This window comes from Podarcis gaigeae (genome assembly GCF_964106915.1).
Source record: "Podarcis gaigeae genome assembly, chromosome: 5".
Lineage (NCBI taxonomy): Eukaryota > Metazoa > Chordata > Lepidosauria > Squamata > Lacertidae > Podarcis > Podarcis gaigeae.
In genome coordinates this window covers 6,562,322-6,577,894 of record NC_139681.1, presented here as the reverse complement: position 1 = coordinate 6,577,894, position 15,573 = coordinate 6,562,322, and the positions used below count along the sequence as shown (strand labels likewise).

General features: G+C 46.1%; 1 protein-coding gene across 1 annotated transcript in view; it reads left to right on the top strand.

Annotated features, from left to right (window-relative positions):
• Window positions 1-418: 418 nt before the first annotated feature.
• Window positions 419-15,573, top strand: part of SEMA3D (semaphorin 3D) — a 174,388-nt gene continuing 159,233 nt past the window's right edge. The window contains exon 1 of the mRNA XM_083738746.1: window positions 419-1,239. The gene's annotated coding sequence lies outside the window, so the exon portion shown is untranslated. The remainder of the gene's footprint in view (window positions 1,240-15,573) is intronic.

Here is a 15,573-nt window from a genome sequence, read left to right as displayed (position 1 = left end):
AATAAAATACTGGAGGACGGGAAGGTAAGCCCCGCTCTGCATAATCACTATGTTGCACAAGCGCATCATTGGAATGGCAATGCCTTTCTCTGGGGTGGGGTGGGGGCTCAAATATTTTCTTGCGGGTGGGAGTGGGGGTGAAAGGTCCTTGGCCCCAGGGGTTGACTCCTATAGTCCAAACGTAAATCCCTTCTGCAAAATACTGGCCGTCTGTGGGGAGGGGGGCTAGTTATCATAGACATCGGAAACAGGCAGATTCTACGTATTGAAAACCGTGTGTGTGCGTGTGCGCGTGTGCGTGTGCGTGTGTGTGTGTGTGTGTGTGTGTGTGTGAGAGAGAGAGAGAGAGAGAGAGAGAGAGAGAGAATATGAATGAGAGCCTGCGCAAAATCTTCTAAGTAAGGCTGCATGGAAGATCAGTTGGAGATTTCCTGAAACAGTGCAGAAACAAACGCGCAAGTCAGGCCAGCCCTTTGCTCCGGACTTTGACAGGCTTCACTTCGGAGCTCAGGGTGGGGGTGGGGAGGGTCTTCCCCGGGCACAGTTCGGAGCCCCACCTGCGCATAAAGAGACTCTTTCAAAATAAACAAACACACAAAATCCCCGCAGCCGAGCCGAGCGCCCCTCTCTCCGCCGCTCAGCCCCGGACGGATCCCGCGCTGCCGAGTCGGAGGAGCGCAAGGCTCCTGCTTGGCGCAGCAACCGGCCAACTCCGCGCCGCCGCTGCCGAAAGCGCCCGGCCTGTGGGGCGACCTTGAGCCGGAGACCCCCGACGCCGCCGACGCCTTTGCGAGAAGGCTGCCCGCCACGCTCGCCTGGCTGGATCCGGCCCCGGGGCAGCCGCCTGGCGGAGAGCACCGGCCGCCTCCTTCCTGCCGCCGCACGTGGCTGCGCTGAGCCGCCGGCTGCCGGGAGGGGGAAACGGGCAGCTCGGGAGCCGAAGAGGAGAAGCGCAGAGCCGCCAGCAGCGCAAAAGGAGGAGGCGGCGGCGGCGGCGGCGAAGTCTTGGCTGCCCCAAGTTTCCCCGAGCGAGAGGAGCGCGCTGCGAGGCAGGAGGCGGCGCCCGGCAGCAGCAGCAGCAGCAGCGGCCGCGCCCTCTGTTCTCCGGCGCCCAGAGCCACGCACAGCCGGCTTTGCGCAGGACTTGCTCGGGCAGCATCCCGGCCAGGCGAGGCTCCGCAGCGCGCACAGCGCTCGTCTTTTCGCGCAGCCGAGAGAGCGAGCTCAAGCCCGGAACAGGTAAGGACCGGCTGGGCAACCTGGGGGCGCGCGCGGGTCCCCTTCTCCGTTGCCCCTTTGCCTGTTTGTTTGTTTGTTTGTTTATTTATTAGCTTGCTTACTTACAGTATTATTACAGAAGTGTAAGTTGCAAAGGATCGGCAGGATCATCTAGTAGCCAGGCAGAAATCCTTCACTCGACACTGGGGCTCGAACCCCCGTCCTCATTGCTTATTTTGGGTCCCCATTTGAGTGCCACGACTCAAATTGATTATGTAGCACAGATGTTGTCAAGGTGTGATGATCTGTCCTGGAACAGCCCCACTGAAGAAGAGAACCGGGGTTGTTACCCAGACCTCGTTGCTGGTTGAAAAGGGCCCCCCATGACAGTTCAAGCTTCAGGACCCTCGAAATGTAGGTTCGCCACTGGCTCTACCAACCGAGCTACCCCAGCTTTCTTATTCCAGGGCAAGGATTGCGTCTTGCGGCTGACAAATTGGCTAAGCAATTGTGCCGCTGCGCTAATGTGCTTACAAGCGGCGTGGCTGCTGCAAACAAACTGGGACGTGTCGGCTTTCAATTATTATTATTATTTTTAAAAAAGTAGGGAAATCCTTTATTTTGTTTTATTAAAAAAAATGCTTGTCCAAGCACAGTTCTCTGCAATAGGAAAGCTATAAGAATAATGAGAACAATAAATCACTTGTATTTTCCACTGCGATTCGGTTTTGGCGAAACGGGGGCTTGGCTCTTGGCTGTTCTTTATTTTCCAAGGATGCCTGTCGCCTGCATATCCCACCTGCCGCTGCTTCTTTGCAGCGTGATCCTAAGGCTGAAATCTTATGCACCTCTCAGCTGCTGGGAGTAAGCCTCATTTAACCCAAGAGGCTTAACCACATGGGTCTAGGATTGCAGCTGATTGCAGTTTTATTCGGAGATTAAACCTGGTGCGTTCTTACTGTGACTTCTGAACATGTTTGCCTGAAAAGCATGTCCTGCTGCTCAGTGGGTGCTTTCTAGTTGAGGGTGTCTAATAAATCCAAGCAGGAGCTTTGGAAGGAGCTGGAGCAGCATAATGTCAAACCAAAACTCACCCCCCCACACACACACCCAAAAGCTTAGAGGGAGAAAGGATTCCCAACTCACAGATCTTTTCTCATAATCTTTCCCTTGCAATCCTCTCCTTGGGAGCTTTTGACAGGTTGAACTGCAAGTGGTGTTTTCTCTTCCAAGAGCGCAGGTGTGTTAGTTGGGTAGCAGCATTGCAGACACAAGTCTTTTGACCCCCCATCCCGGACAGATCAGGGCCAATGATGATTAACACTGGAATGGAGGACTTGTGGATGGTGGAGTATAACTTCTGCATTAAGGCAATTCTCCCTCGTCCTCCTGTTAATTTCATGGCACTCAGATGTTAACTGTCTAACCTTTCTGGTGGGTGCACTTAAATAAGTTCTAAGGTCCAGAGGTACCAGTAAGTCCCTCCAAATCACGTAGTAAAAACTTAGAGTTGTGTTTGGGCTGATTGGCCTTATCAGTTGCATTTATATTCAGGTAAACACATCTGTAACAACTATGTATTATATAACTGTGTAAGTTCACTTTTCAATTGCCCCCCCCCCCCCCGGCACATGAGAGTTGCTTAGGGTGGTGCCAGAAATCAGGGACCAGCCTTTCCAGGGGGATGCAGTTAAGGCTTTAAAACAGCCTTCCCCAACCCTGTGCCCTCTAGATGTTTGAGATTCCAGCTGCGATCAGCTCCTGCCAAGCGCTGCTGTTCTGGCTGCGAGTGGGGGACATGGTAGCTCAAAACATCTGGATGACACCAGGTCAGGGCCTGTTTTAAAACAACTTATTCTTTTGCAAGTATTGGCTGTGAGATGTAGGAATAAGTATTGTCATTCAGGGAGTGTAGTATAATTGCCTCTGGCCGCTGTGCTCAAACAAGGATCCCTGACTGGCCTCTTTTCTAGCATTCTCATTGCAAACTTCATTTGGAGGTCTTCAAAGGTTGTTGTTGTTTAGCCGTGTCCGACTCTTCGTGACCCCATGGACCAGAGCACACCAGGCACTCCTGTCTGCCACTGCCTCCCGCATTTTGGTCAAACTCATGCTGGTAGCTTCGAGAACACTGTCCAACCATCTTGTCCTCTGTCGTCCCCTTCTTGTGCCCTCCATCTTTCCCAACATCAGGGTCTTTTCCAGGGAGTCTTCTCTTCTCATGATGTGGCCAAAACCTTGGAGCCTCAGCTTCAGGATCTGTCCTTCCAGTGAGCACTCAGGGCTGATTTCCTTAATAATGGATAGGTTTGATCTTCTTGCAGTCCATGGAACTCTCAAGAGTCTCCTCCAGCACCATAATTCAAAAGCATCAATTCTTCGGCGATCAGCCTTCCTTATGGTTCAGCTCTCACTTCCATACATCTCTACTGGGAAAACCATGGCTTTAAGTATACGGACCTTTGTTGGCAAGGTGATGTCTCTGCTTTTTAAGATGCTGTCTAGGTTTGCCATTGCTTTTCTCCAAAGAAGCAGGTGTCTTTAGTGGCCTTCTGTTCCATCAGCCTCAGCCAGCTTGGCCAATGACCAGCGATGGGAGGAGGTGCAGTCCAGCCACCATATTGGTTCCCCTGCTCGCTGTGCCCTGACAGGAGGCAGAGCTGGACGCTTCCTCTTTATGGCAAGCGGAGACGACAGGAGACCTAAAGTAGGGTGGAACCTGATTCAAGAGAGAAGGAAGATTATTCGAATATTACGTTTTTATTTATTCACTACCTGCCCTTCACCCTAAGGTCCTAAGGTGGTTACAACGTTAGAATGCAAATTTGAAGACGGTTTAATACAGTTTACTAGAATAAAAATTAAGGTGCATTCTAAAAATATACACCTCAAAAGTCAGAGTAAAGAGGGGCATCTTCAACATCCTTCAGAGGGGATGTGGGGAGGCAGTTCCGCAGCTCACAGCTGCCACCACCCCAATCTCAGAAGGTTTGTAGGGAAGGAGGTGGTTTTGCAAGTATTTGGGGCCCGAATCATTTAGGGCTTCCAGCACCAATGTGAGCATCTTGAATTGGGTCTGGATATGAGCTGGCAACCAAAGGCAAATTGCACAAAACTTTCAAATTGCAAGAACTGCCCTCTTTCAGGGATGTTCTAGCTTCAATAGCCCTGCACTGAGCAGGGTTGGGCTCAGTAACCGCCAAAGACACTCCCCATTTCCAATAGCTCATCCTTCTAAGCTCACAGATCTGTTGGCTTGTTTCTCTGCTCCCTGTGTGAGTTTCTAGCCCTCCTTGTGAACAGACGAATCATAACTCAGTTTCTCTTCTGATTCTGGTGATGGAAACGGTAGGTTTCTTTAGAAGTTTCTGCGTTCATCCTTTCCTGACACACAGAGCTACGAGCAACGTGCACCTTATTAAAGTTATTTAGCAGTTGGGCTGCATCTGTGCTGAAAAGTAGTCAGGCAAATGTTAGAAACAAAGAGGCATCAGGGAGAAGAGTCAGCGGAAGAAGATTGGAAGAAATTCAAAGACTATTTACAGAAATATTGCAAAATTAATGAATGTTAGAATGATGTCGGATAGAAATTAAGCGGTTTCCAGCTGTAATGTTTTAAGAGAATATGGAAAAAAGGTGTAGAAGCAGGGTAAACTTATGGATAAGGATTTGCTGAACTAACAGTTTGAATTGGAATACAAAAAAGAGAGGTATGAGGAGGTTTGGGAAATAAGTTAATGGAAAATAAGTTATTGAAACTTTGTGTGTTTTTAAGTATTTTTTGTTTTTGTGTTTTTGTTATTTTTTCTTTTTTCTTTCTGACTTTTTTATTGTATTAATATTGAAAAATTTAATAAATATCTTTAAAAGAAAAAACAAAGAGGCAAGCCAGCACTTGCTGCTTTATAAAAGCGTTTCGTTTTGCCTGTCAAAATGGACTGGCCCTTCCACAGTTTCCTCTTCCTCACCTTCTCTGCAAGTGAGCTGCACTTAGTCAAGAGAAAATGAGAAGCATCCTTCCATTTCCCCCTTCCCTTGTCCAAGACCTGTGTGGAGATTGCTTTCCATTGGAGAGAAGATGGAAGTGGTCAGAGGCACTTAGCTTCAGAGCACCATTCTCTGGAAAGCAAAGGGGATGGGAGAGGCCTCTGGTCCTCCTTGTGGTTTTCCCTAAAGAGGCTTCAGGCTGGTCACTGTGAGAACAGGATGCTAGTTGGGCCATTGGCCTGATCCTGCAGGTTCTTTCTCATGTTCTCTCTGCCCTTTACCACCCCATTCACTGAATCCATAGGATTCCAAAGCCCAATATTTTGCTATCACAAATTTTCATCTTCTGCACCTCACTGTCAGCCATGCTTCCTTAATGTAAATGTGGAATTCCTGTAAGATGCTCTGAGATTTACTGGGAAGGAGCCCCACTGAACTCAATGAGACTCCCTCTGAGTAGACATGATTAGGCCCGTGCTGTTAGAATTAACTTTCAAATTTAAATCAAGGAACAAATTTAAAGTTGTTTCTTCTATGCCAGTAGTTTGATTTCGTAAAGTTTTCATAATTTGGACCAGCTGAGGTTGATTACAGTCAATCTTTTCTTCCACATGGTGGACTTTTTTTAAAAAAATGCTATATATATATATGATATTGTGCTTTAATGTTGCAACTCGCCCTGGGACCTAAGGGTGGGTATTATTATTATTAATATTTTTAAAATAATAACAGACTAAGGGTAAGAATCATGGGCGAATCATTTCTCATGTGGTGATGGTGAGAGAATTTGAGCTGAGCATTTATTCCACCTTGGTCCGGAGCCCACTTGACTGCCTGCTGCCATGCCTCTTGACTAAAGGGCTAAATGCTGGTGTCGTCTTTGTAGGAAGTCTTTGGCTATCATTAAGGGATCAGGGGATGGATTTGAGAGTCTGCAAAATTCCTTCCCTGCTTCCAAAACCAGTGGTCAACAAATCTCTTTCTGGCAATTGCCAGCAGTGAGAGACATTTCCCATGGGATCTGTTTCACTGCAATAAGTGAGAATGACTTGAAATTAAGTGGGTTTGGGCTTGTGGCGGAGCACTGCATTAGAGATCTAAAAAAGGGAAGAAAAAAAACCTTTAAATCTGTATTTAGCTTGCTAGGTTTTTTTCTAGGCCATCTATTACCTTTGGCGTATTTAGTAAGTTACGAACAGATTTTACAAAGCTAATAAAATCCCTTGTGTACAATTCAGATCATTGCTGAAGAATGAATATTTTCAAAAACTATTTCCAAAGGGGTGGCAACATGCCTTAGTGTTATTCCCCCTTCAGGCATGCCTCAGCTCCAGCCTCCTCCCCCCCCCCCGAAAATGTTCACATCAGCATGACTTATTTAGTGTCGGATTCATTTCTGTTTGTGTTCCCACCAGGGGGCCTTGATGGGGGGTGGGATGTCTTTAGCCTATGCAAAGGTGTTCACACCTTGGTTAGAGACTTTCTCAGAATGACTTAAGAACTTCAATCAGTGTGAAGCTGGTTTGAGAAACAATGCACCATGCAGTGGCGTAGCGTGGGGGGTGCAGGGGGGGCCAGCCGCACAGGGCGCAACATTTGGGGGGGGGCGCTCGCACTCGCAGCTCTCTGCCCCTACCTGGCTCACTCACTCTCTCTCACTGCAGTGCTGGCTGTGCGAATCCGATCCGAGCTGCTGGGTCGCCGCCCATTGTGGAGGGGGAGGGTGCTAGGCGTGCGTTGCGGTGCAGAGCGGAGAGAGAGCGAGGGAGGGACTATCTGGGGGAGGGACAGTGCAGCGGCTGCCCAGCACAGCGCTGAGTGCGGGAGAGAGCCACACCCGACCAGCCCAGGCAGCAGCAAGAAGAAGGTGCAGCGGCGGCAGGTTAGGGGTTAGGGGCGCAAATTACTTGCCTTGCGCCAGGTGCTGACAACCCACGCTACGCCGCTGGCACCATGCAGTAGTATTTTATAACAAAGTGCAGGATACATGTGCATTTTGGATAACATTGTCTGAATAACGTTAAAAACCCAGTAGCTAGGTTTTTAAAACTTTGCTATGTGTACTTGCAATTCATTTTGTTTTTATATTGAATATGCTCCATGAATGGTTCTGTTATTGTTTACATGTTTATGTGTTAGTTGGTACATATCTTTATGTCAAATCAATTAACAAAACAAGCGGAACTGGAACTGCAGTCAGTGCTCAGTAAATGGGCAAGGGAACACAGCCATTGTCTCTTGCAGCAAAATCATCAAAGAGATTTTTAAAAATACTTTATTTAGATGATGTTTATTGTTGTTGTTTAGTCGTTTAGTCATGTCCGACTCTTCGTGACCCCATGGACCAGAGCACACCAGGCCCTCCTGTCTTCCACCGCCTCCTGCAGTTTGGTCAAACTCATGTTCATAGCTTCAAGAACACTGTCCAACCATCTGTCATCTCCTTCTCCTTGTGCCCTCCATTTTTCCCAACATCAGGGTCTTTTCCAGGCAGTCTTCTCTTCTCATGAGGTGGCCAAAGTACTGGAGCCTCAGCTTCACGATCTGTCCTTCCAGTGAGCACTCAGGGCTGATTTCCTTCAGAATGGAGAGGTTTCATCTTCTTGCAGTCCATGGGACTCTCAAGAGTCTCCTGCAGCACCATAATTCAAAAGCATCAATTCTTTGGCGATCAGCCTTCTTTATGGTCCAGCTCTCACTTCCGTACATCACTACTGGGAAAACCATAGCTTTAACTATATGGACCTTTGTTGGCAAGGTGATTTCTCTGCTTTTTTTTTTTTTAAAAAAAAGCAGAGATGATGTATATACCACCCTTTAAAAAAAGCTAACCCACTATCTATTAAAACCACACAACAACAAATGACAGTTATACCGTCACCAGTAACAGTAGCAGCAATGAGGTCTCTCCTCCACATGCCCTCCCCCCACAAAAGCTGCATCTTGATGCGGCAGCGGAAGCTATAAGAGGAGACCAAGCACCTATGTAGGGAGAGAGTTCTGCATGTAAGGAGCCACAACGGAAAAGGCCCTTTTCCAAACCCTCACACCATGTACCTCATCCCATGTAGGAAGTGCCTGGAGGGTTTCATCTGCTCATTTTAGAGCATGGGGTTTAACCATCTAAATGAGCACCTTGAACTGGGCTTGGAAAACAGCCAGTGTAGCTCTTTAAAAACAAGGATGCTTCGTCTCCCAGCATTCTTGCTCCAGCATTTTGCATTAACATTATTTGCAAGGGATGCCCAACACAGAGCATGTTTGCATTAATGTTAGCCTTTATAAAACAGCCTTTTGCATTTTATACATCCAGGTTTCTGCTTTTGCTCTTTGTGTGTGTGTGTGTGTGTGTGTGTGTGTGCATGTGTTTTATGAAAAGGCATGATGCATTTATATTTGAAAAATATGCAGTGTTGGTCCATAAATATAAACAACCTTAATTTAAAAACTTGACGTGCAAGCTTTTGTATTACACAGGATTCCTCAGACTTGGTAAGAGTTCTATGTAGGTTGAGAGCTAATGTACCATATTGTGAACTTTTGGTTGCCATGTAGGTGAAATTTTACAATAACTCTGAATTATTTCCCCCTGTATTTTAGGTTTGCTTGCTTTTTTCTGAATAAATACATCCCTGTTGTTTTGCATTTATAGTGTACTTAAGTTGTATGGATATATTTTTGAGTTTTATGCTTCTGCTCTGAAGCATTTTTTTTTTGGTTCAAATGTGCCTGTAGCTCACAGAGCTTCCATGGAATGAATTTCTTATAGTGTGTACATGTCTTCTCAGATTGTTTTTCAGTCAAATTTATTCCCTGTTAAATGTGCATAGGATTGCAGCCTAAAGCCCTGACCCAATTTTTTATTTTTATTTTTTTAGAATGCAATGGGCAAACTGTGGCCTTGCAGAAGTTGCTGGCTTCTGGCTCCATCATCCTTGATCATTAATAATAATAATTTATTATATATATGCCGCCCATCTCACTGGGTTACCCCAGGCAATCTGGGTGGCTCCCCATAAAATATTAAAAACACAGTAAAACATCAACCATTAAAAACTTCTCTGAACAGGGCTGCCTTCAGAGGGCTTCTACAAATAAAATAGCTGTTTATCTGTTTGTCATCTTCTGGTAGGGCATTCCACAGGGCGGGCGCCACTACTGAGAAGGCCCTCTGCCTGGTTCCCTATAACTTCACATCTTGCAATGAGGTAAATGCCAGAAGGCCCTTGGAGCTGGATCTCAGTGTCCGGGCTGAACGATGGAGGTGGAGACACTCATGGCTATGCTGCTTGGACTGATGGGAATTGGAATCATAGAATTGTAGAGTTATAAGGGACTCCAAGGTCTAGACCAACTGCCTGCAATGCAAGTATCTCAGCTGAAGCATCCATGACAGATGGCCATACAACTTCTGCTTTAAAACCTCCAAGGAAGGAGAGTCCACAATCACCCGAGGGAATCTGTTCCACTGTTGAACAGCTCTCACTTTCAGAAAGTTCTTCCTGATGTTGAGTGGGAATCTAATTTCTTGTAACTTGATTTTGAAGCCATTGGGTTTGGGTCCTACCCTTTGGAACAGGAGAAAAGAAGCATTTCCCATCTTCTGTGTGACAGCCCTTACGATATTTGAAAATGGCTATCACACCTTCTCTCAGTCTCCTCTTTATTGCATGCTCCTCTGGTTTTCAGTAGAAAACACTGAAAGATCCAGTAATTCTGAAGTCTGATGAGCTCTGATGAATAATTCCAGGACCGTCTTTACCTGGGCTTGCAAGGGGTGTGGGGCACCCGGGTGCTGAATTCTGGGGGGCGTCAGGCACCTGCCGCTGAAGCCACCTAAGCTCTTAACTATCTCCCTGTTATGAAATAATAATTAATTTTGATCAAGCTAGAAAAACAAAATACATATATACCTAGGTATTACTGAAAGGTATACCTACTGTTTCACTAAAGGACTTTCGACTTTGTGCGCTCATTTACCAAAGCTGTGCATGCGAAATTAACTAAATTTGGGGGCGCTGGGCGGATCTTTGCACCCCGGTGGCGCATATGCTAAAGGGATTATTGGGATAGGAAAAGCATATGCAGTGGGAATACCCTCCCATCTTTCCTGCTTTCCTGCTTTTTATTATGAGAAATCTCCGCATTAGTGTGATCCCACCTGGAAGTACACTGCCTGGGGACAACGCTTCTCAGGTAACAAGGTGCTGCGCTGCTCCAAAGCAAAGTTTTCCCCTCCCCTAACCCTGCCCACTCTTGGTCTTTCAGAGATGAAGGCATCCCCTTTGTCTTCTGGATCTCTGCCAAACAGGCAGAACCCAGTGGCAGCAGTAGGTGGTGTTGAATGGAAACACACAAGTACTGTCAATGTGTTACTCATTTGCTTCCTTGTTTTCGTGGAATTTGCCTGGGCTGGGGATGAGCCACATAAAAACCCCAAGCTTTGGAAGAGAGATGCCTGCAAGGCATTTGAAACCGTGAAGAGCAAGGGCTCCATTTAATTCATGTGAAGCAGCCTTTAACTCCTCCGCTGAGCTATTTTTACCTTTTTAATAGTGCTGCACCTCAGACGTACTTCAGCAAAAGCTGACATCTTTGTCTGGATGTCATACTGTAAACCTAACAATGCCAGGGCTTAAAATAGCCCTGGAATACACCCTTTTTGTTTCCTCTTCTGCTCACTCGTCCTCCCTCTTTCCACGTCCATCGGTGTTTCAGCTAAATGCATCCTTTCTGTATATATTTACTCTTCAGGAACTTTGAAATCCAAGATCAAGAGCTGTAACTCACCTGATTTTCAACCACTCACTTTATTTCTATGCCACGTTTCCAAAGTTAAAACCAACCTCAAAGTGGCTTACAACATATAAAATGTTGCATAGCTGCAAACATAAGAAAAGCATAAACAATAAGTGAAGCACTAGAAAGTACACAACCAATTTGCACAATTTCCACATAAATCATAAGGTCCAAAATAAAGATGCAAAAAATTAACAGCAACAACAGCAACACACCCACCCACCCACACTCACCCACCAAACAAAACCCTCCAAACAGCACCCCAGCTCAAGAGTTTGTTCAGCAGCCTCAGCTTTTGTAGCTGGAGTCAGTTTGCACACACACACAAAGTCTCACACGGCCAGGTGGGGAAAGGCCAGCAAGGCAGGGAGCAGTCTGGCAGAGAGAGAGAGAAAGAGACTGAAATTGATAATTTCATCCATCCTTACCTTCTTGTCACCCCTTGCAAACTGTGGGTGTGACCTAGAATGATCCCAACGCTCCTTCTCTGCTAAACATGGAGGAGAAATTCATTTGGTTCTCGTTTCTTCCATGGACCCAATCTGAAACATCCCAACTTGTTTACGGATTGGAACAGATTTTTGCAATGAATTTTTGATGGACAAAAAATGTGCACAGAAATGCATCTTTTACAAAAAAGGCGCATTCCGAATGTGTATTTGCCTGGTGAGAAAAACACAAACATTGAAAGGTGGATGCTTTGTGTAAAATGACTGAATTCCCCCCCCCCAAAAAAAGCATGTACAAAACGCACACAGGAGGGTGAGACGGCACACAGGGAGGTGGCCTGGACCTATGCTGGATTGCCAGGGAGACCAAAACAGGATGGAAAGGCCTGCCCAGCTCGGTCCCAGTTGCACAGGCGCACTTGTTTGGTGGGCAAACTTTTCTTGGTTCTCTTAGCCTGACCTCTAATTGAAGCACCACAGGGTTCCACCGAGCACTGGCGAGGAAACCAACTGTTCTCATCTTTTCCGTAAATATGCATCTCTTCCCTCTGAATACACATGCGTGTGTCTCCGATCTTTAAAACAGCAAGCAGTTCGATTGCTTCCAACCTACTTGGTAAATGCCTGAGGATTACTTCAGGAAGCAGATGTTTTGCCAAAATAGCCAGGCCTTTAGAATATTTATTTATGATTCACTGATGGGGGTGGAGGGGAATGGACTGTGATTTATACCAAAGAGGGGAAATGGTTGAATTTCCTGGAATATTCAAGTTTACAGTTTTGTTTTGCCTTTGTTTTAGATTGTGCCAACCATATATCGATCATTCCAGGAGTGGCCAGTATTTTGCAAAGGCCACATCCATCCAATGGAACTGTAGCTAGAGGCGATTCAGCGTTTAAAGCAATATGGTTTTCCTCTGTCCCTGAATAGCATTCCTGAGTTGTGACAACAGCGTTGAGCTGATAAATGTATATGACTGCATCAAGAAGAGGCCACTTTCTGTTTTTAGTAGCTGAAGTTGCTCGTTAGTTGACACATGTGTGCATCTCTTCGTTTCATGACTGGCAGCAGATGTGTGAATGGAGCTGGAGTGGGAGCTGACAAAATTCTGTGGCGTCCTGCCTGTAATGTCATAGGCACACATGAACATGATCACTCATGTGGGGCAGGACATGCATGTATACCTAACGTCACACACCTTCTGTCTGCAGTAGGGTAGCCAACCCTTTTCCCCCCTTAGCAAAGATCTTGTGTCTTTAAAAACTACACGTGGAATACCCCAATTCAAGGTCTTTTGACTGGCTGAAATAGTGCACACCTTTTGCTTGTGATAATCCTGCCAACTTTTTCCCTTGTGTCTTTAAAAGCTACTGGATGAAGCCTTAATCCAGGGGCCAGCAAACTTTTCCAGCAGGGGGCCAGCCTACTACCCATGTGGTGGGCTGAACTATATATATATTAATTTTTTTTTGGGGGGGGGGTGTAATGAATGAATTCCTATGCCCCACAAATAACCCAGAGATGCATTTTAAATAAAAGCACCCATTCTACTCATGTGAAAACATGCTGATTCCTGAACTGTTCGCGGGCCAAATTTAGAAGGCGATTGGACCGGATCTGGCCCCCGGGCCTTAGTTTGTCTACCCATGCCTTAATCCAGTGTTTCCCAACCTTGGGCCTCCAGCTGTTTTTGAACTACAATTCCCATCATCCCTGACCACTGGTCTTGCTAGCTAGGGATGATGGGAGTTGTAGTCCAAAAACAGCTGGAGGCCCAAGGTTGGGAAACACTGCAAGTGAAGCTTTTCCTGGGAAAGAAGTGACTGGAAAACCTATTTCTGCCTAGCCAGCAACTTTGGAAGGTGGAAGAGCTTTTGTTAGCAGGGAAAGCAGGCAACTCCAGCCTGCTGTGTATCTGCACCCGTTTTTTGGGGTGGTGTGGTGGTGGGGAGGGGCACACACAACAAGAACTGAAGTCCCAAGGCCAAGCCTACACCTTTGTGACCACCTCTCAGGCTTGTGATGCACTGAGCAAGGGGGCAGGTGGGTCTCCTCTTGCTCCCGATCTGCTTTGCTGGGGGTCGTGGCTCTGCTGGGAAACTATGTGGAAGCTGGTTACATGTAGAATCATATGACTGTAGAGTGGGAAAGGACCCCTCTGCAACTGTACAGTTGCCAGTGGGGATGGGCTGGAGCCCAAAAACTTTGCAGGCAGAAGGTCCTACATCAACCCCTGGCATCCGAAGGTCTGGAGAGGCCATGGAATGTGGGGTGATGAGTGGGGTAAAAATGCTTTACATAAATAATAACTCAACCGTTCTTCACAAGAATTTCCTTAAATATTATAAGATTATAATCTGCTCTCACAAGGTAGATTTCCAACCCGAAACTTACTATTATTAACAGGATAAGTTTCCTTGATTATTTTTTTTTAAAAAAAGGTAAATAGAATTTTCAGATGTAATAATGGCAAGATGCGAAAAGGTCCCTCATTGTAACCCACATTTCTATCATTCAGGTGGCAAACTAACTCTGGGCTCGTTTGGACGAGTAATTTGGAACTAATTCACCCTATCAGCCTTGGTTGATTTGTGGGTTAGCCGGCCTTGCAGAAAGCTCCTGGAATTGCTTACCAAACAACACACAAAGAAGCCTCTTTGCCCAAACAGCTTCCTGCTTGGTCTGTGTGATCTTAACCATACCAGCAAAATCCTTCTTGTTCAGCTGTATGTTTAAGATCACACAAACTGTGTGACATGTGCATGCGAGGGGCGGGGTGACAAGAATGGCTTTCGCACAAATGGCTTCCATATGATTTCCCACACGATCAATATGATGCAAGAATTGGCCTGTGGAGTTGGCCCTCTTGCTGCTGACCGCCCTCTTTATTGCTGTTAGTAACTGGGCCAATTGCCCCAGTCCAAAGCTTCTCTGTAGGGCTTCCAGGACATATGCACACCTGGAGCTGAAATGATACCTGAATGTGTCTTCCCAATTCATTTCATGTGCACAGAGAGATGTGTCCATACCAGGGATGCGCATGGATTTCTTTTGGGTCTGCATTTCTATTTTTTTTTATATATAATATATTTATTAAAGTTTTCAAAGATAATACAAAAAAAGAGAAAAAAATAACAAAAATACAAAAATAAAAACATTTTAAAACAAACAAAATTTCCATAACTTATTTTCTTTTAACTTATTTTCCAGACCTCCTCATACCTCCCTCTCTTGTATTCCAATTCAAATTGTTAGTTCAGCAAATCCTAAGCATTACTTTTTACTTGTTTCTAAACCTTTCCCCCCCCCATGTCTCTTAAGTATTACAGCTGGAAATCACTTAGTTTCTGTCCAACATCATTCTAACATTCATTAATTTTACAATATTTCTGTAAGTAGTCTTTCAATTTCTTCCAGTCTTCTTCCGCCGACTCTTTTCCCTGGCCTCGGATTCTGCCGGTCATTTCTGCCAGTCCCATATAGTCCATCACCTTCATCTGCCATTCTTCCAGAGTGGGTAGATCTTGTGTCTTCCAATACTTCGCGATGAGTATTCTTGCTGCTGTTGTGGCATACATAAAAAAAGTTCTGTCCTTCTTTGGCAGCAATTGGCCGACCATGCCCAGGAGAATGGGTCTGCATTTCTAAGTGAGCCACCCTGATTCACACTCTGCCAGTGGTGTAGCATGGGGCGATGGTGGCCCGGGACACAAAATTCTGAGACAGGTCCCCACGACAGGCTCCTTCATTGAGGCTGCGTGGCTGAGCTCCTGCCACCTTCCAAAGATGCAGACTCCATTGTCTCTCAAGACAGGCAGATGCCATCAACAACAATTGTCTTGGTGATTACCGTATTTTTCCTTCTATAACACGCAGATTTTTTCTTCTAAAAAGGAAGGGGAAATGTCTGTGCGTGTTATAGAGCGAATGTGTGGTCCCTGGAGCCGAAAAATCATGCAAAAATCAAATCGCGGCGCTGCACGCTGCACGGAGAAGCGAAACCTGAAAAGAGGAAGCGGCTGCTTTCCTGCATTCTGCCTCAGGGTCTTACTGCCCACCCTCCTCTGTTTCGTTGCTGTGTTTGCTGAAACGGAACAAAGAGCAGGGAAAGCCCCTCCC